General features: G+C 34.7%; 1 protein-coding gene across 19 annotated transcripts in view; it reads left to right on the top strand.

The window, feature by feature from the left end:
- The first annotated feature begins 2655 nt into the window (after positions 1-2655).
- LOC121322878 (bromodomain adjacent to zinc finger domain protein 2B-like) overlaps positions 2656-25007 on the top strand; it is a 65321-nt gene continuing 42969 nt past the window's right edge. For 16 of the 19 annotated variants that reach the window (XM_041263381.1, XM_041263382.1, XM_041263371.1 and 13 more), the window contains exons 1-2: positions 2656-2850; positions 13618-13661. The gene's annotated coding sequence lies outside the window, so the exon portion shown is untranslated. Of the gene's footprint in view, positions 2851-3163; positions 3233-3259; positions 3340-13617; positions 13662-25007 lie in introns of those variants that run through there. The other 3 variants (XM_041263363.1, XM_041263362.1, XM_041263364.1) reach the window with 3 other exon arrangements.

The raw sequence follows: 25007 nt of genomic DNA, 5'->3' as shown, positions 1-25007 counted from the left end.
AGTTTTTAATGAAATTACAGAGTGTGCTGTACTGAGATGATTAAAATCTGTATTCCCAAAATGTGGCAGGCAAAATCAATAACTGCAAACACAGCTTTGCTGCCTGATGTGTATCCTGGGGTTGCCATAAACTAATAGAAAAATAATAATTAAAACCAAATCACCACATTAATTTGTTTTCCAGCAGTCTCTCGAGACATTATCTTTACTAGTTTCTTTGCTTTGCTCATTATACTTTATAATCAAGACTCTTTAAAAATTCCTATTAAAAGAGACAGTCGGTGCCCTTCCCCCAACGTGCTTGCATTGCAGTCCTTGTGCTTGCACTTATTATGTTACAAATGACCGAGGTAAGGCTGACATTCTCATCCTGCAAATCTTTTTCAAACGAACAGCTTTTGTGCAATCTCCCCATGTGTTAATACTAACGAAGATTCTCCAGCACAATTAAACTCACAGTGCGTGTCTAGCAGAAACAAAACACTCACTGAGAAATAGTTTTTTTCCCTGTGTTAGTGATGATTTGCTGAATCTTTTTCCTACCTTTGTTGGAACTGGTGTTTGATTCTTAGAACTGATCCCATCTCTTAACTCAAAGGGGAAGACAACAAATCAATGACTGTTTGAGGTGGCGAAAACTGTTTTATATTCCAAAAGCTAAATAATGTTTTCCTGTAATTTATGAATGACTGTGTATCTAAATGGCAGGTCTACAGGTCTACCCAATTATATGCTGTGCATGCTGATTAAAGTGATTGTTTTGTTTACAATAATTGAACGGTGTTGTAGAGCATCTGTAATTGTTTACTGAAATATGCTGTTAAAAATAATCCCACAGTTCAATTTTGTTTGGATTTACGAATGTGTCTACAAGAACCTTTGCTTTTATTTAATTCATTATTTGATTGATACATAATTGACTGAATGAATGAGAATGAATGGATTGGTTTATTAATGGGAATTTCCGTGATTTACATTCAGCTGATTACATGTGCAGGAACTGAAGGTGCATTCTAAAAAAAATACATATCATATCATTTCGAGATAAATTATATTCAGTTATCACTCCAAAATTCACAATTTTCATTATTTTATATTTTAGAACAGCTATTGTATCGTGTTCAATTGTAGTTTGATTTTATCAATGGGAATCACTGGAAGACCGATTTCAGTCCAACTTGTTTAAAAAACGTTCTGTACAGCCTGTTGCAGGTTGTTCACTGTGCAAAATAATAATAATAATAATAATAATAATAATAATAATAATAATAATAATAATAATAATGGACAAAAGGTTTTCTACCATTTACATATTTCCCCTTCAGAAGATCCCATGCATGTCGTATTTCTAAAATTCGACAATATTGTACCTTCAAATATTGCCCACTTTCCTCCTTTGCAAGATCAAGAGGAAACAGGTCAGATTGCGCCTGCCATTCTTTAATTCTAGTATACATGTTGTGTTGTGCAAACACAATAAAAATGCATTGCTTAATAAGCATCTTCTTCCAGTCGATCTGTTTCTGTTTTTTGGGGGTTGTGCAGACTTGTTTTTTTTTTTTTAAAACTTGATCCAACTAAACCACATTCATATCTAAATGTTGAGGAAGCAATCCAAATGCAGTTTTAACTCAATATTCATATTCTTTTTGGTGAGTGTGTGTGTGTGTGTGTGTGTGTTTTTTTTTTTTTTAATTACGAGATATGTCTGCCTTTATTATGCGGCAATGCTTATTCATTCCTACCACTATTGATTCAGGTCAACAAATAATATTTGAAAGACCTCATGCCTAATCTAACCCCCACTGTCACATAAACAGTATACAATGCACTTGTTGTTTTATAGATACTACAGATTTACCTGGTCGTTACTCATATAACATACATACCCTTTATATCAACTACAAGCACCAGAATTACACTTCAACTTAAACTGTCACCATTGGTTGCCCCACCCTCTGTGTATTTGCATATCATGGCTGAGACATTTGTCTAAAGAAATTTCCAACTGTAGTGTTTTTGTACTATATTGATACACTTCTATGACTAGTTGTGCAATAGCTTCATGCAATTTCTTGGAGCGATTTCCCATAGCATAAATGCACAGAATTGTGTATTCCATACCTTAACTGTACCAATAACATCACATTGGTCTTGCTGAGAAGTCTATCCCCAGAGGTCATATTTATGTTTCTTTAAGTTTTTGATATATATATATATATATATATATATATATATATATATATATATATATATATATATATATACACACACACTTTATAGTTTTGTGTTTATAGTTTTGTTACGTAATACATGATGATTTGTCACAGACGCTCTGCTGACCAATACTAGTCACGTTATATGTAATTTTAAATTTAGTTAAAAATCGCAAATATAAGAAAACAATGTTAAATAATTGTTCTTGTATCAGTATAACATTAGTAAAGAACACAAACATCTCATGAGTATAGAACGTGCAAAATGAAAAGGTAACAAAAAAAAAAGAAAAATTTTAATCGGACATTTACAGTTCTGCCATTTATAAATTGTTATGTTTATTCAATCATAAACGCAAGTTTTCATTGTTAGAGAGCCTGTAGGCTGACGTCACTCTGGTTCCTTGAAGTGAAGCTGAATAAACCTTGAGAAGAGTCTCCTTCAATCTGCTGTTAGTAACTAACACACACTCACACTGAGACTCAATTACTGCCCAATTCCCTTCTTTCTTATCATCTCCTACTACCGGCCTCTAACAACAACAACATAAAGCCGAGAAGGAAAAGGCACATTACTTGAAATAATACTTGAAATAAATCGAGGAGGAAAATCCGTAAAAGTGTCAAAACTAAGGTAAGTTTAACCACTGTCTGTTTTTAGGTGGATAGTTTTAGGTTTTATGTACCACTAAATGTGTTCAGTTTTAGATTCAACGCTACATAGATGTATTTAGTGTCTTTCCTTTGCTTCCTTAGCGTGTACTTCAGATTAATATTAAGTATTAAAACATAAAACAATCGGGTACTAGTCCTTTGTGTTTACATGGGTTTGCAGTTTTAAGATGTGAACTTTATTTCAGGATTTAAGGAAGTCAGTTTTATTGTCGCTTTGAATGATCAAGACTTGTGTGTTCTTACTCAGTACGAGTCTCGTCTTTGTGTCCTCACTCGTGCGGTTAAACTGTTCCGTTTTTAAACCCATTTCAAACCATATCTTCGGAATGTCAACAGTTTCAGTGGGTGATTATGATTCATCAATCTTTCACGAATAATTGTATGTTTTAATGTGTCCGTTGTGATGTTTAATTGTATTAAAAAGGCTATACCGGAGTCAGTGATGAAGGTAAGAGCTAAGTGCCTTTGGTCTGATATGTCTGTCTCAGGGTGATGGCAAAAATCTAGCAGCTTTTCATTGGGCAACAACATTATATTAAACCACAAATTATATTCTGTCGCTAATTTATTTTTTAACATTGTGCTTAATATACATATTTATCTTATTTTGGAGGAAATCACCTTGGTTTTCGATAACCGTCCGCTGCGAGTTCGTGGCTTTCTTTCTCTCTTATCTTTTGTGTTGCTTCCTTATAAAGAGAAGCAGCTGCAGACTGGCTGAGTTGTTGAAATTTATCCCTTTGTGTATATTACAATATCCTCCATTTTTCAGCCCTCTAAACAACAAGACACTCGCCATCTTGGGTAATTTTAATTCCCTTATCTTTTTACTTTTTCAAGAAAACCAACCAAGCTCCTAAAGGCTGAAAGTTATTAAATGTTTCAGGGGAGACGGTGACGTCATGTAAAGTTTAAGTAAAAAATACTCGCAGTGAGCAAAGTCAAAACATTTTTTTTTTCTGTTTCTGGTTACTAGTTAAGTCAAATACTTTTATAAATGTATTTATGTTGTACTGGTTCATGTGTATGCTGAAGAGGGTCGAGTTTGTGGGAGACTTGACATTTATTCTGTGACAGGTGGGGGGGACTATACCCGCAGGATCAGTAATACTAGAATAGAGAAAATCAAAGGAGACAAGCAGTGCTTCTTGGATCCAAAATATTGAACGTGTCATGTTTTTCATTCAACTAATTTTCATGATTAACATGTTTTTCTATTATTGTAATTACACCTTTAATCCAGTTTTGTAGTCTATTTGTAGAAAAGAAAATCCCCTTTTGTGAGCTAAAAACATAGTCTTCTTTTGAAAGACAGTTTTGTTGTCAGTTGCCTTGAATGTTATGTTTCAGAAAGTACCAAAAAGTCAGTTCATGCTAGCTTATTAGATGGCCATTGAGTTGTAAAACAGTGACATAAAATGTATTCAGAAAGTGTTATTTTGATGCAAGAAAAACACATACAAATCAGCATGTTGTAACCTTTGGCAATATGGGTTCTTATGTCAGCCTGAGACAATAAAAGGCTCTGTTCTTTTAATTTACCTGTGAACAATAGATACTTTTTCATCTCAAACCCCTACCGGTCACATGGCAAAACTTAATGGGGGAGGAACAATATACAGTTTCTATTAATAATAACACTGCCTAACACTGTTGAATACTTTGTGGTTTTGTGAACCGGCTATAGGTTTTTCACACCTGGGAAAACAGGTTTATCTTAAGACATGTGAGAGGTCTAGTTTGTTCTTAAACAGCTGAAGTCTTCAAAAACTACCGTATACTTAGATCTTGTCTGACTGTAGATGTAACAGTAGGCAATGCAGAGAGAGCTGGTGGTTTTAGATGGGGAGAAAAATGCTTTAAAAGTTTAGAAGACAGATGATGACTGGTTATGACAAAACTGCCTACTAAAAATCAACTAGACCTAGAAAGAGGAAGCACGTATACTGTACGCCCCCTCACAATTATACATCAATTATGTTGGGTTTATGTGTTACACCTACTGCAGCTACATGTTGTTTGGCAATCATTTTAATTTCTGTTTCACTTCCTAACTTAAAATGAATAGCTTGAAACTGTCACCTACTGTATAACCTGATGTTGCAAGTAGTGACAGAAGTGATGCAGTGACACACAGGTTGTTTGTGTCCAGTTGCATCTTTTGAATGTAAACAAACTAGGTCTGCTTTGTGATAAAGTGTAGACAAGGTGCAATTGCATTTTAGTGTACCATTGAATTTCAAGCAGCACAGTTACAGTATATTAGTTTTCTTTATCAATTAGAGAACACATCAAACCAGAATCCACCTGGAGTTTAACAATTTTCTTGAACCACAGGTCATAGAGCCTGCACTGTGTGGATCGTCATGCAATACTGTGGTTAGTCAATAACAGATTTTACTGATCACAAGGGCTCTCAGGTCTTCTGGGCATTCACTGGGTTAAATAGTACTGCGTACCTCCAGTGTGATAATTGAAGGTCCTCTTCCATTAGCATAAAGTGTGCCAGGATGCTTGTATTTACCCCCTTATCTCCCCCTATGCCTAATAATCATTTTTTTGCCAATTGGTATTAAAAGGTAATGGGCTGTAGTTAACACAAGACAAATGGCCTTGTTAGTTAGTGGATCATTCTTTTATTGACGATTTAACAGTCTTTTAAAAGAGAACAGTAAATGAGCACAGACACGCTCTTCCAAATTGTCTGTAAACATTGGTAACACTGGTACTTGCACTTCATAAATATAAGGCTTTACAGTGTGAAGTTACAGCATGTACAGTAAATAGCATTGTTTACTAACAATGTAACTGCACACCATGTGCTAAAATGTGCAGCTTACTAAATATTACATATGTTGCTGTGTTTATTTTATCAGTGATTGTATTGTAAATGTACAGATCTTTTTTTTTTTAACAGTTCAAAACCAGCAGCTTTTACTGTAATTAAAGTTTGCAAGGGCGAGTCTGAGTCTAAAAACCTAATGATACTGCCTCCTATTTCTTTGTCTGGATATTCACTGCAAAGCTACAATGTAAAGGAGCAGATGTTTAGCCAAACATCCCGTGTGCTGCTTTTTCTTATGGGAGTGCGTTACTGTTCTTTCTGATGCATCAACTTGACAGCTGCTTGATTTCATGGAGCTGCTAAGAAGCCATTAGTGGTATCAATGAATTGAAATGGAACAGTCACTCCCAGCTTGAACTGCTATTGCAAATGTCTATTTTTGCAGTTTTAGTAGCTGAATATTGTCTTAATAAACGTGCATTGTTAAAATGTAGGGAATTTCCAGCTCTGGTTGATTGATCTATACTATAGTGTATTGTATAGAGCTACAGTTTAAATCGTTAACATACAGCAGGGCCCTTATCAGTATTTGACATTGCTTACAAATAAAAATACACTAAGTGCATGTTGCATCGCTGTTTTTCTCAATCTTGTATGAAGAATACTTTTTAAAAAATGATCTTAATGGTATTTAGATCCGCTGCCATTTAAATCATAAAAAATAAGGACAACCATTAATTTTGTTGATACTTAGAAAGGCAAAACATTTAGCATTTCATACAGGAATCAAAAAGCCCACCTAAAAGTGTGTGTTTTTGCTTTCAAGTAAAATAGTTCAGTTTGGAGGCTGAAAGTTCTGAATTTAAAAGTAGACATGGTTAGACCATGTTTACATGTCTCTGAAATTGTGCGAAACAGTTTCTATTTACTAAGCTGATTAGTTGAAATTAGGATTTAGGCGAACTCTGTCTCTCTGGATGCTGAAACTCGCAAAACCAGGATGGCTGTTGCATAGACGCTCCCATATGTACAGTGGGCACTTAACCCTAAAGAATTAAAGGAGGTATAAAGTGCATCTCAATTTTGCATGTCTTTGCAAATCTTCTGCCTTAGAGATGGCATTATTCTTACCAAGCACAGTGAGTCAAGCATTACAACATACAGCTTGCTTGTGTGTGGGTGGTGCTCAACTACAATATCATGCTTCTCTTTCAGGTCTGATTTGGCTATTACAGGTACACATGTTAGCTCTTTAATAAACATTTGCAAGCATGCTGATTGAAGAACATCACAAAAATAACACAGGTGTTGTCACTGTGTTCTGGTGGACAGTGAGAGTTTCTATTTTGTTGTCCTGTTAGAGGTACTCTGAACATGTGTCCAGATGAATTTGTATTCTTCATATATCCAACCCTTACTGTGTGTTCAATAGCTAACGCAAGAGCAAAAGTAGTGCTTTAATTGAATTAATTATTACAAAATCTTACTGTAATTGAGACTATTTAATTACAATAATGAATAATATGAAAATTATTTACCAAATATGTCTTGCTGACACAGCTTCTGTACAGTCAGTATGTGACCTACAATAAATAGCTTTTTTATTTCACATTTTTCTTGTGATGCATCTTAGCACTTTAAATTAGAAAGGCACAGTTGGAATTGATTTGTAACTGTAGATACCTAATTGATAATAATTAACTATTGCCTGCAATTTACTGAAACCCAAGTAATAACACATTAGGCTGCTTAAGGTCTATCATTTAAATGACTACAACAGAATGGAAACAGGAGATAAATCAGATTAGTCTAAATGTGTTATGCATGCATCCAGTAACTGCCAATGAATCAACCAATAACAAGATACAAAGCTAGAAGGTCACTGAATGTACCTCATATTTATTCAATGCTTATGTCCTTGAATTGTCTTACAGTAGAATACATGAACAATAAAGATTTTGCTCAGAAGACAGACTTGCATCGTTAATTGCTGTATTTAACAACACATTCAATGATATTGGAGGTCATTATATTTAAAGATAGAAAAAGCAGTGGCCCCAGGTTACCAAAGTACTGCCAAAACCAGCATTATATTTAGAAATGTTAGTATCCTAATTTGCTGAGCAAGACGTTTGTTGTGCAAAATTCCGTGCAAGCTTTTATTATTTGCATAGTTTGGTTTAACAAATTGCTTTAGTATCTACTACAGTAGCTTTAAAGGCAGCTCAACCCAGTTCTTAACCTTGCTTGTGACATCTTTCTTTCCAGTGTTGTAACAAATGGAACATGATTTAAGAGAGGCTTTGTAATTTACTTCTGCATACTGAAAACAAAATGATCAGTACCATAGCGCTGTTTCATAGATATCATTTTATTATTGATCCATATTGAATCACTTCTCAGAAACCTGCTAGCATGCAGATCCTGTAGTGAATTTTACACATGTTCGCTGAAAGGATTGACTGAGATTTCATCTCTTCAAAGTCTGGATTTGATTCTGCTATTTATAAATTCTGTGAATTGTAGACTTAGAGTTGCATGACTGTCTGGAGCCATAAATTATGCTTGACGGGAACTTTTATTTGGGGTGCAGAGAGGCCCATATGTGTTGGTTTTTAAAGAGATGAGCTAGACTGAGTAATTATTGAATTGGTCCTGATGATGTTCTGGGGATAATTGTGCGTTTTCACCCTGTTTTCTTTTCTGTTCCTATCCTTTTCCACAAGCATGCACTCATTAATCAAAGACGCTGAACTCCTGCTGCGGGCCGAGAGGTACATCAAACTGGCAGCCGGTTCAGTGTATAGAACAGTGCTGAGGCTCTTAACACATAGACATAAATAAATCTAAGGTCTTTGTATGCAAACCCTGGAGGTTAATACTGTATAATTTAATGTCCTGTCTTTGTTTTTTATGATTGATGTTTTTAAACATTTAAAGCTTGATGTGAGTCCTTTAGTAGGTCAGGGTTGACACTTTCTGATTGGGTGAGCTGAAAAGTATTAGGGTGGTGGGTTAATAGGAATATGCTGAGGCGATTACTGATTTTTATTTTATTTATTTTTTTCTTGAGACCGCTGTCATTTTGCCTGTGCTGTTACCGGAATTTTCAAGTGATTGAAGCCCCCTGCTGTGATAATGGACCTGATGTTTGAAATGCCAATAGTTTGGCCTGTTTGTTTTGCAGCTTACTGCTATTTGTATCCTTAACAGAAATAACATGTACTACAAACCTAAACTACTGGGATTTCTCTGCAGAAATAATATTGGTCTTTGGCTGTGACATGAATTGGTTGCATATTCATACTTGAAGAACAGCTGGTTGCAGAAAACATACAGTCGTTTGCAAGCTATTATAAACCATTCCACACACACGCTGAGATTGTGCCTGAGCAGCTTTCTTTTATTTATTGATCTTCCTGCATTTAAAATCTGGTCACTGCTGCCACAAAGGGTTTTCATTTTAGCTGTGCTAGCAGCATACTGCAGCTTCAATTTTAAATATTTAATTTTAACTGAATGTTGCATGGAATAACAAGGAAAAAGAATCTGGCCTTTAGAGAGACGTAAAATGTATGGGTCAGCAAAACCCATACATCTGATACATCGTACCTGTTTATTTAAACTGTGTTGCTTACATGCCATGTTTTGCGTACTTTGGAAATGTGTTGAGAAAGAGCAATAATTATGTGTGAATATGCAGGGACTTCTGAACGCTCTGTTTCTTGGTGCTTGCTGATTTTGCACATGAGGTTAGATGCAAATCTAATGTTTGTTTTGCTGCGCTTTTTTGTTTAATCTTTAATAGTTACATCAAATTGATTTTGTAATAAAATGTTGTACTGTACAGTAATACTGAAAGTGTTAACTCCTGGAGAAGTTAACATGTTTGAGCTTTTTACTGTAAAAATAGCCATTACAAAAAAAAAAGAAATCTAGACAGTTACAGTATTTCTGTCAGATAAGAAGGATGTTTCTACACAACCTCCATTTACTGTATACAGTACCAAGGTTAAAAAAAAAAAAAATTTTATTGGATTATTCTACCTAGGAGCAAAACCCTCTTTTAGTTAGGCGGTTGAAATCGGATAAACAGCTTGGGAGCAGTGGATTATTAGAAATAATCCACACTGGGATGGAGAGGCTGAATGACTTGGATCCTGTGTTGTGCAGTGGGTTATTTTAGTTAATTTGACCAGATGCTCAGAAATGTTGTAAGTGTGTTCACTGTATTGACTTTGAACAGAAAGTACACCTTACAAGCTAATAAACCAGAAATAATGTATGGAACACTACCTTGCTATAGCTACAGTGGAAACATGTAGGTCTGGGCACACAGCCATTAATTAAAAAACATGTAACATGTTGTTGGAAGTTGCAGATTTTGACAGTTTGTTAGTGTACAGTATTATTTCTGTATATCTGTCTCCAGGATAGCAAGATGCATATTTATATTGCAGAAGGTTAAAAAAAAAAAAGTTAAATAACATTTGCATCATTTATGTAAATTTTAACGTTTTTTGTTGCAACAATTATGGTTGAAATCAAGCAATGAAGCACGATCAAGTACACATTTAAGGAAGCAACCTTGGCACACATAAATGTGTTTTTATTGAATCTACCAGGAAATGCTGAAACCTTTTAATGTATTACAGCTGCCAGCTGAAATGGAAAATGCTTGCCTCAAAAAAAACTTCCTTTAACTTTTAGTGTTATTTCTTACTCATTCCTTGTCGGTGCCTTCCTCTAAAAGCACTTTATTGTGTTCTTTAAAAAAAAACAAAAAAACAGACTCGGAGACAGCTGTAACATGAGCTGGCTATGGAGATTCAAAGAAACTAGTGGAAAGACCTTTGTCCTTAGGGCAGTGATTGACCTATAACTTTGTACCATAAGGTTTTAGATTGAGGAAAGTAATATCCTCACATTTGCTATCTAAGAGGACACAACTTTTAGATTAAACTTGGGAGAACTTTTATTTCTACAGGGATATCATGCACATTACATCAATCCTGTGGCCTGTCTACAGAAATGATGATATTTATTGATTTTTGTGTGAGAAGTGCACCAAAATATTCACTCTACTGTACCACGTTGTGGTTTCCTTGTCATAATATTTTAAAACAAAAGGAGCTGTCAAAAGAAAGTCATCTTTAAAATATATATCTATATTAATAATTATGTGAAACAGGTGTTTTTAGCCTAATTTAAGTGGCAAACCTAATCCACACCTGTTAATTAATTTTATGTACAAAAAATGTTTGAGAGGAGTTTCCTATAGTACAGTAGCATATGCTGTATTCAATACAAATACACAAAATTTAAAATTTCTGTTTTACCACACTTGACCGCTTCAGTTTCTATAATGTAGTATCAGATACAGTAAACTGAAAAACAGAAATTTCTCTTCTGTGTGTGATGTTTCCGTCACTCAGTTAAATCCTTTAAAATCTCAACAGTTTTGTTGCAGTTTGGTCTTGACATCTTTTTGTAGTATGTGCCATGAAGCCAGTTGTACTTAAGATACTTATAAAAGTGGAATTCCAGAACACTGTAGCATAAAACATTGTGGCCAGTTGTTCTGAGGAAGAATCCCTGAGTGAACTGAACCTGCTAACAAAATGTGTTTTACTTGAATGGAAATTCCTCTCTTTGTGAAAGCTTTTTCAAATATCACATGCAAAGCACTACATTTTATGTGGAAAACAGCTAGGAAAGTCCAGAGGCCACTTCTGGTTAGTGCTCTGCTCTGAGACCATTTCTCTTGAAAGCAGGCACATGACCTTTCTTATGCTTTCTAATCTCTGAGAGTGTTTGCCTTCTTTCTTGGTTCTAACCACCATATAAAATAATTATTGAGATTAGTGTAGTCCATCTTTACCACTTTTTGAGGAAAAATGTGAAGTTTTATACGTGCTGCTGACTACAGGTACTGTAATCTAATTCTAGGTTAGATTTATAATTCACAAAATAGTTTAGCTTTCTTCATGAAACATAATGAAATTGGCAAGTAATGTATTATGTATATGAAAAAAAAATCATTACATTTTACATATGGAATTCATAAAACCATTGCTTTTTTTACTGGCCAGTTGGAGTGAAAGTTTTACAAAGTCTGACATACTGTATTCTGTAAACCAAAACAGTAAAATGTTCTGATGTTAACTTAAACAAATGAGAGCAGCTGGAGCACAAGGCAGACTTTGTTAATTCAAAATCAATGTTTTATTTAGTTTCAAAGATAGGCCATACCACTTTAAACAATACTAAACAGCACATTCTAAGATTTTAAGACTGGTTATTCAATGGTGAAATAAAACATTGATTTCAGTGTTTTATTTTTTTTCTTAAAGTAATATAACACAAGTTCAAGTTTATTTGATTAATCTTTAATAGAATGATTAGATTGGGATGAGCTTTAAAACTACTTGTACAATAGGGTATATAAAATTATATTGTGCTACTGTATGCTATTGAAAAGGCAATTCACAGTGATTTTAGTATGGGTTTCACACAACTGATTGTATAACATCTCTTCAGACATACATAAATTTTGTCAAGAGTTGTCTGTTGTAATTCTAAAGCCTTTCTTGAAGTATGTGATCCATCAAACTTATGAATATTCCTTTGATTGCAGATACTGTGTTATTGAGATGTAGCCTAAAGTATATGTTGAACCCTTACAGTTTAACATCTGTGTTTACAGTAGATACTATTCTTTCCCTACAATTACGTGAATAGATTGTATTTATTATATTGTTAATTAGTTTGGCTTCAGTTAAACATGCTATTTACAGGCCGTGCTTTCTCATTAAAGAGTGTTAAAGCTAGGATTATACCTTATATTATGACAGTGAAACAGAACAATGTGTGGAATAGTATGGGTTCTGGTCTGGCATCTCTTTGTCTAACATGTGCTGATGAAAATGTGTATAGCATCCTGTAAAATGTATGTAAGTATTGCATTCCCTTTAGTTGAATAATTTAAAAGCAACTACTGTAATGTGCTCCTTGAATTAATGCATTAAATGAATACATATTTGGACAGGTATAAAAAAAACAAAAAACATTTGGATGTTTTAAGCTTGGTTTTATTTTCCATTTTAGCTGCCCCCATACTGCTCACAGGTGCAGATAAATTGCTTTTTCCTGAGGATTTTGAGTGGTGCATGCTGTCTGTAAATCACAGGCGCTAGAAACTGTTGCTGACACCAGTGATAAACAGCCCAGCCTTCATTTCTTCCACATTCCAAACAAAATTAACCCAGATGGAAATGTTTAATGAAAATAATAGAAATTGCTGGCTCGCCAAAAAATGTTCAAGTTTTTCATGCAAGTAATGTTGTTTCATTGCTAAAAAATCTACAGGATGATATTCAAATAAGTGCAAGAAGAGATTTGCAGAGGATGTAAGAATTATGTGGCCTTTGATTGACTGTACTTGCATCCATACTAGAAAAATGACTTCTTTATAAATGTTGGCATACAAGTAGATTTTAGCTCATAGCAAATTGTTTAAATAGCAGATACAGGGTACTGTACTGCATTAAATGTATGCAGTTGCAAATTGAGGGTTTTTCCAATTGAATAAAACAATGCATAACAAATTTTACTCGTTTTTTTTACTTTACATACAGTACAAGAAAAAAAAATGCTATAATGAGTGTCTAGCTTAATTAAGATTTCATGCCTGAAGTTATAAAAAAAGACCTTAGTGTTATATTTAATCTCATCAGTTTGACCACATTGCAGGTGTTCCTTGGTATCTACAGTACATCATGTGTAACTGAATAGGCAAGTCTCCCTTAGGGGCATTCAGTCTAAAAGGTACTCCAGGTTAAAATACCTCCTGTGTTGATTTTCTGCTAGGATTACATTGCAAGATGATGCTAAAGAATAAAATCATAATTCTGCTCACAACAGATTCTGTTTTTTTTTCAGTTTGCAGAGCAGTGATGTCTCAGGACTGACGAAACTCTTTACCAGTAAGTGTTCGGCCACACATTTAAAAAAAACAAAAAAACAATTGTCTATATGATTTACTGATAATGCTTGCAATTTTTTGTTTGGATTGTTGCCAGACCTGTTTGTGTCTTTTGTTTCCTTGTTTTTCAGATTCCCTTTTTATTTTAGAAATATGTGGGTTATTTGTTTTGAAGCTTGTTGTGAGAGGAATAATAGCCAAGTGTTTTTGTGTGTCCACACAGGTGAATGAATGCTTACAATGTAAAGCAGGGTGTTTCATAGTTTCCAGATCAGTTGTCCAGCAGTGGTTGGATGTCAACACCCCAAGTCAATGATTAGTCTAACTGGGAGGTTCATTAACCCATTCAGTCGTGGTGGGACCTCAAGGTCCCACCTTATCTTATCGCCGTATGCTGTGCTATGCTGTTGAAAATCACATTGGAACCTCACAGAGCTCTTAGGTCCCAGAAGTAGTGTATAATTATATGTCAGGTTTTTTTTTTATCTTTTTCTCATGCACACTCAATAAAGGAGTTCCTTCTTCAGTTCAACACAAATAATTCAGGACAGAAACGGTTAAAGAGGCCATCTCTTTTAGTTATTCTGCTGTAAAAATAAATACTCTAAGGTATCTGTTGTTTATAGTATACACTGTACATTTATTCAGTCTGCTTATTTATGATAAAAGGAACATGTTTTTACTGTGAATGTGCAGACAGAAGTATCCTTTGGAAAAAACAGCTCTTATAAATCAATGAAATACGAGTTCAAAGCTTTCCCTGTGAGGCCTGGAAAAAACACCTGGAGTTCCAGTCCTATCGTTTACTGTACAAATGTACTGTACTAATGTAGCGTCACTTCAGAATATTAGTTCTGTTGCTTCAACAAACACTTTTGTTATCTCATTTGGCAGGCTAAACATTTTAATCTCTAGAGTTGGATAGCCATGTTTATGACTGTTTGCTCATAAACGTTGGTTTAATTTTAACGTTTCAAAGGGCAGTTCATATAATTTCATTTAAAGTTTGAAAGAAAGTGGAAGAATGCTACCGTAGCTTAAAATAAAAGCGTTGTGTTTTTAGAGTGAGTTTAACTATGTAGAGTATAGTTTTGTGTTTGGAGTACAGTGGTTGTGAAATTTAAACAGGTTTTTGTTTGCACTGGGGTTGGATGCATTAGTCATAGTTGTCTCCAAAAATCGTGGTGTTCCTTTGGGTTAAGTTAAATTGTTGTCACATGACTTAGTTCCAGAAAGACACATTGAGTGATGGTGTTCTTGCTACCTTGATTATTAACACATGGTGAGAGAGAACCATGTCAGAAGAACTTACTGTGCCATAAAAATCTTTAAAACATACATGCTCTATACTCATTGCAGCTTAAAGCACATTCTTTAAGATTAACCTAGTTTAAAACCTAATTTCCTTCAATTCAGTACCATGGTAGTGCACTATATTACTACAAAAACCTTGCACAAAGTACAAAACGTTTTAATGTAGAATACAAGCACAGTAGGCATTCTTAAATATATGTGTTGAACAAGAGAATTGTACAGTATAGTAAATTGCCATTGTGTAATATGCATTGTTAATCAATAACTTGTTTCTTATTTAGTCAGTCTACTAGCGTTTAATACCACCACCAAGCTAACAATACACAACTCCACATCATTGCTGGCCTTGTGCTCCCTTTATATGACTTTTTATTGTCTTCATACAATGCCCTGTCAATTTTCATTATTGTATCCTAATTAATATTAAGCCATGGACAATATAAGCATTTCAGCAGGCTCCCATTTCAACATGATGTTTACTGACAGTTAATTTAGAAAACTCTGGCTATATTTGGTCATTAGTTTAAGCTTTCCTTGGCATGAAATAAAAATAAATAAATAAATTCTGATAAGTCAGAGTGCATTCACAAAAGGTTATAGAAGATTTGCACATTGTCTTTACATTTGTTACATGTGGGCTTTCCAGTGGGAATGAATTTGTTAATGTTAAGGTTCAGGACTCTGTCTTATCTGTCCAAATGAAAAATACACCTGCCACAGACTAGTGATAATGTGTCCGCCCATTACTTTTGTGCAAGTCCGAAGAAAATAGTTAGAAAGTTTGAAAATAGGGATCTATTCCAAACACCGGAATCATTCACATTTGTTTCTTATGAAAATATGGAAAAGACTTGCATTCATTAATACTAAAGTGAAAATATAGATTTTGAAATATGTGTTGTTCTGAAAAACAAGGACATCCCTTTGTTTAGCAATCAAACTAAGCAATTCAGTTTTCATGAGTTTTGTAATAGGTGCCCACTGTTAAGTTATCATCAGGCATCTGTGGTCGCAGAAGATTGAGATAACCCAACGTTATTACTGGACTTCCTTTTTAGAGTTGCTGTGCTTGCCAACCTTTGGTGTGATGGAAAGGGAGGGGAGGGGAAGGGTTAGTTTGTGACAGTTTAATTAAAACTTGTTTAAAGCGAATTTATTTATTTCGGATTATGTTAAACACGATGAACTTGTGCTTTGACTTTGCATTCAGTAGCTGAACAGTGCTCCATAAGTAGACAGATATAAGAATCCATGTTTTTAAAAACAAAGTTGTGTAGCAACAGGTAATATGCTTCATGTATACTGCCACATATTATTGGAAATCTTCCCTTTTATAACATTGTTGTTTTTTCCTAACACACATACTGTCGGACTCTGCGAGATGGACTGTTCCCATTCTGAGAAACATACTGGAATGAACTGCACACAAGGCTGAAGTGTAGTGTATAAATGTGGTGGCATGCATGTTATCTAAAGCTTAGAATCTGGAGCAGCCAGAGTGTTCTTCTGGTAATCACTCACAGGGCATGAAAACAGCAGCCATCAACGAGTATCCAGCATCATTACATGTTATTGATTTCTTGGGTGTACTTTATAGTAGCAACGGTTGCATTTCAAACAAATTGGCAAGTCAGTACGTATACCCTGCCCTGATGTGAATTGACACTGATGTCAGGTTGGTATATGAGATAATGCAGATGTTAAAGAACATTTTTTTTTTCTTCTTAATAAAGGTAGCTACTCAAATTCATGGCAGTGAGAGTCTGAAAATAATTTACGGTTATACTTAAGGAGCTGTGTAAGGAAACCATAGTGCTTATGAGGACAGATGTACTGTAAGTAGCATACTCCTTTTATTAAACGTGTGTGTTTTGAATTCTAAACATCAAAGATGAGGAAAAGTGCAGAGAAACAGGAATTGTCCTGAAGGTCAGGAACAGTGTGCGCTCACTGTCTCCCGAATCCACATGTTGGCATCAATTTTTGTTGCGTCAGCCCTGCATTCTCACATCTTTGGACTGTAATCTAGCAGCAGCAGTGTTCATATTGCTGAATTAGCCAGCACTGAATGATAGCGGTTGTTTTGTGATATTGACTTTACCCACTCTGCAAGGAACTGTATGCAGATTACCAGAATTCATTTAATTTCAAATGCTGAGAAAAGCACTATGATTAAAAAAATACAACAACAAAAACGAATAGCATTAGACATTACTGATACCATGAAGGCACAAATTACAATGGAATTTACTTTCTAACAACAATTGAATGTTCATTTGAAACATGAATAAACTACTCAATCAATGTGATTTGTTTTAATCTGTGCTCAATTCAGTCCTCAACTTACCTGTATGCACAAGATATGGCCTAGTATTGTACAGTATATAGTAGGCTTGCCTATCTGCATTAAAAGCAATAATTGCAATACCAGTGGAAATCAATTTGAGCTTCCTATTGAAAGTTTGTATACAGTAGTTTTACTGCAGAAAATGCATGTCTTACTGTATACTAGATGTGCAAAAGAAAAATAAGAGTAAAATACACCATACACGGCTTTTACAACATGTGGATGAAGCTTTTATGAAAGCTTGTTTTGACTGAAGTACTATAATAACCCAGCCTTTATTATGATAAGGCCTGTTGTATATGGACATGGTTTACAGCATTGTATTGGCAGGAAATAAATAAAGATGTGATAAGTGACTTCATCAGTCTGCAGCATTTTAATTTCAATAAGTAGCACCTGCAGATTTAATGCTGGTGCATCTTAACTGACACACATTATTAATTGTAACTTTGGGGAAGGTAAAGAAGATGAGATAGTCATATATATTTTTTTGAATGGTTGTTACAGGTTGTAATGTATTTTTATTATGTATTACCTCCTCCTTGGTCCGGATTTGAACCGCTGACCCTCAGCACTAATGCCAGACACGCTACAGTTTCTCTAAAGGGGAATCCTTTTAGCGGGATTGTAGTCAGTGCCATTATGCACACATACAATATGCCTATTTGGCCATCAGGGGTCGTTCATTACAAGGTGTACACCTAGTTTAATACTAAATATAATGTCAAAAATCCTCTTTGCAATTAACCCAAACCTAGCATCAAATAGAGCTGTTTAGTGTTTTTAACCTATTGGTGCATGGCAGTACATACAGTATGGTAGAAGTGTTTGATTGGTTACACTTATTACAAATCTGATTTTCATTGTGATGATATTTGCACTATACAATTGAAGCTGTGAACACCTGCTTGCCAGTAGTCATTCTATATTTAGCAAAGGTGTTTGCCTGCTAAATTAACAAACTAATATTTTTTAATGAAGGCTAGCTGTTCATTTTAACCAAACACTAATAGGAGGGTGATTATCACAACGCCTACATGTGTAGAGTTATAATATGTACAATGTTGTAGTCCACTGTATGGCATGTGCTAAGACACAAGGCAGCGGCTACAAACAAACAGTAGGTGGTAAGATGTTTACAACAAAGGCACTTGCTGAAGTGTGTTGCCGCACTTCTGTAATGTGGGAACTGTAATTACTGTAAACTGATACCAGAAATACCCATTGCAAAGAACGAAAATCAGTTTCTGTGTAAAAGAAGCAAAGGCAGGCTAAACTTAGGATATACATACTGCATGATCATTTATTAATTGGACTAAACTATCCATTCAAGTAGGTTCTTTTAATAATCAATGAATGTGGCAAGCACCTTGGTCAAGATGCATCACTGGTTAGCTGTTATTTCCTTGGTTGTAAATTGCTTTTCCAATTTGATCCACCATTTTATGCAATCTGTGGCTGGAATAGGCTTAACATCCCCTACACAATTGATCTGGTTTGGATTTGTGTATTTCATCAATACTGTAGTACATGCAAACTACATTTTTATTTATAGGGTTATATTTGTATTGGTTTTCATAGCTTTCCATTTGAATTCCTAGAAACACATTTTAAATTCAGTAATGAAAGTTGGAATACATAGAGTTGTTGTGCCCTGTTGCTCCCCAGTCTGTTTTACAGATTTCTATTGGTATTTACTGAGAAAGGGGATCTGGGGAATAGCTGGGACACGATTAGAGAAGATTCCAAGAAATACAGAAGAATGATCTGGGCTGCCGTGGGAGCTCATATTTGCCGTTTTGCTGTGCTGTGTTGCCACTCTGTACGATAACGGCATACATTTAAAACCTGTTTCTAAAATGTGCTGTGTAGCTGAGAATCATTGAAAAATAATTAGACTATAAATCTTGATTTAAGCTAACAAGAGGATTTTTTCCCAGCTGTGTTCATATAGGTTAATTTGTTATCAATAACCAGAACTAATGGGGCAGTTTATCTTGAAGGGTGAAAGGTTATAAAAGAACTGTCTGGTATGATCTGCTGTTTGAGTAGAAGGTGTGCATGCAAATAACAGGTTTACTGTGATGGGCTGGGCAGATGGTTCTGAAGGAAATTCAATTTTCTTTAGTGTCATTTGGTTGTTAGGGCCAGCTGCTTTTATCCACTTAATACAAACAGTGAGAAATGTACAAAGGCTAGAGGATTTTCTGTTTCAAATGCAATGGCCTCAGAGGGTTTGTATGTACAAGTACTAAAATGGGCTGCTTTCCTGTTAACTGTGTCCTAAAATGATTTATGTTACAATCATTCCATACACAAATCCTATAAATGTTTAAAAAAAAAAAAAAGAAAAACATTTGAACCAGCTTCAGGTTTTATTATGCCCTGTTACAGAAAGGCAAAGGTAAAAATTAAAATGGTACTTCAGTGGTTGCTTAAATACCACTTAGCTGGATCAAACCCGTTCTGGCAGTCTGCAGAGCCTGTAGAGAGAATATTTGTACCATCCGCTTCAGACATTTGTAGAGGTGATATCAAGGTGAAAGCAGACTTGCGGAATGGTTGGAAATCATTGATATTCTGACTCTGAGGCTGTAAATGGCTCTGTGGCAGATGGAGTCTTTGTCAAGGAAGAGAAATGGCAGCTCTGCAGCATCCGTGCGGTTTTTGCTATCAGCTTGGCTCACAGGCTGTGACCTTCCAGTACTCAGAGCTTTCTTTTGCACTTCATCAATTATCCTTGTTCCATTGTTTACAAGAATTGTGGAAAAGAATCCCAATGCTTCGTTTGGCAAACAGCAAGAGGAATGATACCTGCAGTATTCAAAAGATACATACAATAAAACTGTTTTAATACCCTTTACAGGCCGCTACATTTGAGACAATGTGTAAATACCTTTACATATATAAAATAGCAAGTTTACTGGTTCAATGTACTGTAGAAAGCAACATTCCACTCAAGCTAAAAATAATACTAATCAATACAGGTACCTAGGAAGCTTTTATGAAACAACACACTGTAAATGTTGATTTCATAGCCAAATGCATATTCATTCGTGTACGGATCAGTTCTGTTGCATTTCCAACATTTTTTTAAACTGCTTTTAGATTCCAGCATTGTCTGACAGATTTGAATCAACATAGCAGGCGGATAATTTTCAGATCTGCATCAAAACAGACTGATTATTCTTGTTTGTAGTAAGGGAGTAGAGAGAGGGGCCCCCAATTAAGGATACATCTAATCCTATAGACCTCCTTGTCCTCATCTGTTATAGATGTCTGTTTAAATGGATTTATCCACAGCAATCTGAGCTGTGTCATTGCTCTTCTTGTTCAGATTCTAAACAGTTTGATTGTCACTCCTTCACTGTTTCAGTCCATCTTGCTAAACAGAAGATAAAGATTGTCTGAGTTGGGTGAAGGAAAATGTAAAAACAGTAATTCACCATGTTTTTGTAACTCATATTTCATGTGTTGATTATTTATTTATGCATTTATTGTTTGTCAGGGCATATTAATGAGAGATAGTAGTAATAATAATTGAAACTGAAAGTTTACATATAATAATAATAAAAACAATACATTTTTCTCTTAAGAAACAGTTTTACACTAAATTAGCATACAGCCCTTTTTGGATTTGAATACTGTTAGAACTAAATGCAAAGGTCATATGCTGAGACGATTAATTTAATTTTACCCCACCTGCTGTTCTTTAAACCAAAATGCGTTAAAGAGTGACATTAAATGTTTGTCTCAAGATCCTTCAATCAAAAACTGTTAGTGTTTATTTTTTATATCTTTTGCCTCTAAAAATGTTTTTTAATATGTGGCTACTGCATTGTGTGCAAATACAGTCCAAACAACATTAACGGTGAACAAATTGTTCAACAGAAAAATGATGTGTACTGTACATGCACAGAATGGAACAGTAATATGCAATAATAATTTCTTAGCTTCAAGCAATAAAACTCAAGGTAAGACAAAATATCGAAAGGTCAGGGAAAAAATGAGGGAAAGAACAAACGATGCAAAAAGAAAATGACACTGAGGTCTTGGTTTAATATGTATGTATTGCAGGTTGATGGTTGATTTCATTAGCAAATCTCATTGTTATGCAACGTCTGTTCTCCTGCAGCAAAATGAATATTGTATTCACACGGCCTGTATATCGAGAATAAATGTTTGAATTTTATGCAAATAAAAAATGCCAGCACAAGCTAAAAATGGCATTTTAAAAAAATAAAATAAATAAATCCCATTAAAAGGTTAGAGGAATATTTAATTTTATAAAGCAGTTAAATTGTCAGAGCAAAACAAACATTTTTAATCAAGTTGTATGTTCTGTAGCCTTATTTTCTATAGTTATCAGATGCCACTAAATGAGTGCATGTAATTGAAAATGATCAGTGTCTTGATTATCCTAACCTTTTAGTGAGGGGAGGGGGCTGTGGATAGGGTAAAAATGCTCCTATCCTTTAGTTTCAAGTGAAAATGGTATCTTCCTGTACCATTAAATTTGGACCCTTTTGTGTGTGAGACCAGTGTACACACTAACCTTTAGGCACTACCTTGTTGTGGATAAATAATTTTGAAATTACACGTTTGCAACTGTTAGTGTACTTTGAAATGAAGCGTTTAGAAAAGATGAGGTATGCATAAAGAACATGAGTGAATACATTATATTATGTATTGCACTATGATACCGTACCAATCAGTTTGAATTCTAGTATAACCAAATTATTATTATTATTATTATTATTATTATTATTATTATTATTATTATTATTATTATTATTATTATCATTTTAAAATAGTCTTACTTTGAAAATAAACTGTATAGACTTATATCAGTCTATGTACTTTCAGTGCTTCCCTGTTTCAAGTTGTTTAGTGTTCCAAAACAAATTTCTCCAAGCTCTGCATGAGTAAATAGACATCCAATCTTGTTGTATGAGTGCTGTATTTATTAAATTATTAGTGTCCTTGTTGTGCTTCCAGACTTAGGTTAGACTTTTTTAAATGTATTTTCTACATTTTATTCAACAGTGAAGATTCTTTATATAGTGTTATGATTTTAGCAATGGTATACATTTGCAATTGCATGCAGTATCACCTACTGTACAAGTGTGAATAAATAACAGAATGGTGTTAATGCTCAGTGCCTCACTTGCAATGAATATCTGTCGTCTAATTCACTACCTGATTATCCATGAATTTGAATTGGCTCTGCTGCTGAGCCAACTCTAGCGTGATTTCCTTGATTTTTACTATTCTTTAATGCCTGTTATTGTGTCACGCACAAATTCTTCAAATATTATCAAAGAGGGAGAGCTAGAGTGCTGTGATAACCATTGGCACTGTCCTGTTATCTCGTCTGTCTTGCTCTGTTTTAGATGTTGCTGTACACAGCTTTCTAAGGCGATATAGCAGCAGCCCTACAGATTTGCTTTTCGCCACTAGCGAGCCTCCAGCTCTTGTTTGTTTCACACCTTAGCCACTTTTGCCTATGATGTTTTTTTCAGCCTAGAATCAAAATGATTCACTGTTACACTGGCAGTGGTTCAGCGAGTGTGTGTCGCTGAAAAAAAAAATCCTGCTGAGGACCTAATCAAATAAAATATAGTATGGAATTGGTTCAGTATGGCTGCTTTCAAAAATGGTGAACTGGAATGAAATACTGTCAGTTCAAGCAATTAAATGTGTTTGTGTGTGTGTGTCTATCTATCTGTCTATCTATCTATCTATCTATCTATCTATCTATCTATCTATCTATCTATCTATATATATATACACACAGACACACACACACACTCACACATATATATTATTGTCATTGGTTTGATAAAAAAAACATAAGAGAATAGAAGTTGTAGATTTTTGAAGTTAACTTAAGTCTTGTTCATTACTTTACAGGCAGTTCTGTAGGTGTGCTCATTACAAAAATAACTCTTACAGGAAAAAGGTTTCTCTTAACATTATTAATATTTTTATGAGAGACTGCTATTCAGTATATTGTATACCAGCAGCACAACTGTAATACACACACATTATTACACAAAGCCTTTAGAACATTTATAAAACAAAAGTACATTAACTCCAAATGTATTCATTTTTCTGTATGAAAATGTATCAGAAACCGGTCTTGACAGTTTTAGGTCTTGCTTTTCACAAGGTGTTGTGTCTTTGAAAACTAAAAAAAATCTGTCACTTTCAAGGAAAACTGACAGTATTATCAAAGGTTAGTTTTCTTTGAATAGATCTAGGTGACAGGTAATCAGTATTTTGTTACTCTGAGGTGGTGTGGTCACAAAATCTATTTGGCTTCATCAAATATCAAACAAGTTAATTTAGTTTACATGCCTCTGTAGAAGTGTGTGATTTTTAATCAAGTGGTATCCTAAAGGTTAGTGTGGGTTCTCTCAGTCTGTGGTACAGTAAGTGCTATTTTGAAAGCAAAGGCAGTGTACAGAAAATGTTCCAGGAACTCAGAAGGTTTATGTGGTTGCAAGTGATGGCAGCAGTATTGAAACTGTTATCACGGTGAGTGCCTTTAATAGAGTGTGCTTGCTTGTTGTATTTTGGGGTTTTACGTTTAAGAATTTGCATGCGTAAATACCCCATTAATGGGAGTGCCGCTTGTTGGTTTGTTTTGCAGGAAATCAAGATATGTAAACTGCAGGAAGTACTGCTTTGACCCCAGCAGACGCTGCCTACAGTAATTCTGATAATTGCTAATCTCTGAAAGAGACAGTCCTGTTTTGTGTCTACGAAAGAGATTAGACTGTTATTGTATTGTTGTTGCTTGGTTATTTCTTTGTGAAATCTCTCACTTATCCTGCTGGACTGGTCTGTTTTTGGGAATGCTCCTTACTGATAACATATATTAAAGGAACCAAATATCAGCTAAGCTGGGATACTTCACTCTTTTAATAATAAAAAAAAAAAAGTGGTTTTCAGAGCTGACACTGCTGTACTTGTAAAGGGTAAGGGCTACTTTCTGACAACCATCTAAGCACAACCAGCTGTATTGTTTGCCTTCAGTGTTGTCTAATGCCTATGATTAGTTTTTTTTTTTTTTTTTTTTTTAATCTTTTTGATTGTTTTACACCAGTATTGTCAATGATCCACACATGGCTACATAAAGAAAAGACGCAACTGGAACATCAACTATAAAATGCTTACTAAAAAAAGTGAAAGAAAAAAAAAATCCCCTGAAATAAGGAAGTTATAATTTTGTGCACAGCTGGTATTGGGACCTGGCGTACTTGTTATGAAATCCAGCATTGGTGTTGAACCCCTGCCAGGTTCTGTTCTGTGTAACATTTTAAATATGTTTGGTTGCTTGCCATGATCAAGACAATACTTGCCCTTGAATACTGGAATATTGTAGGAACCGCTTGGTTTATTTTATGATTATTTTCTTTTGGGAGCCATCTTTTGAAACATTAAAAAATATTTACTGTACCGGTACTGAAAAATACTCAGGATTTGAAAGAGATTCTTCTTTAGCTACAGTACAGTAATATATGTTTTTATTACTGACTATTCCAAACTGTTTGGGCAAAATTGTGTTGTTATTTTTTGAACGCTTGTGTTTCAGAATCCAGATTTGACATTTAACCCTTAAATCATTTCATAGCTGCAGCATTGTAATTGGTGCCTTGTACCAACACTAGAGCAGTCAAC

The sequence above is a fragment of the Polyodon spathula genome, chromosome 11, assembly GCF_017654505.1.
Source record: "Polyodon spathula isolate WHYD16114869_AA chromosome 11, ASM1765450v1, whole genome shotgun sequence".
NCBI lineage: Eukaryota > Metazoa > Chordata > Actinopteri > Acipenseriformes > Polyodontidae > Polyodon > Polyodon spathula.
Note: the sequence above shows the minus strand (reverse complement) of the source record. Positions and strands in the feature narration are given on the sequence as shown.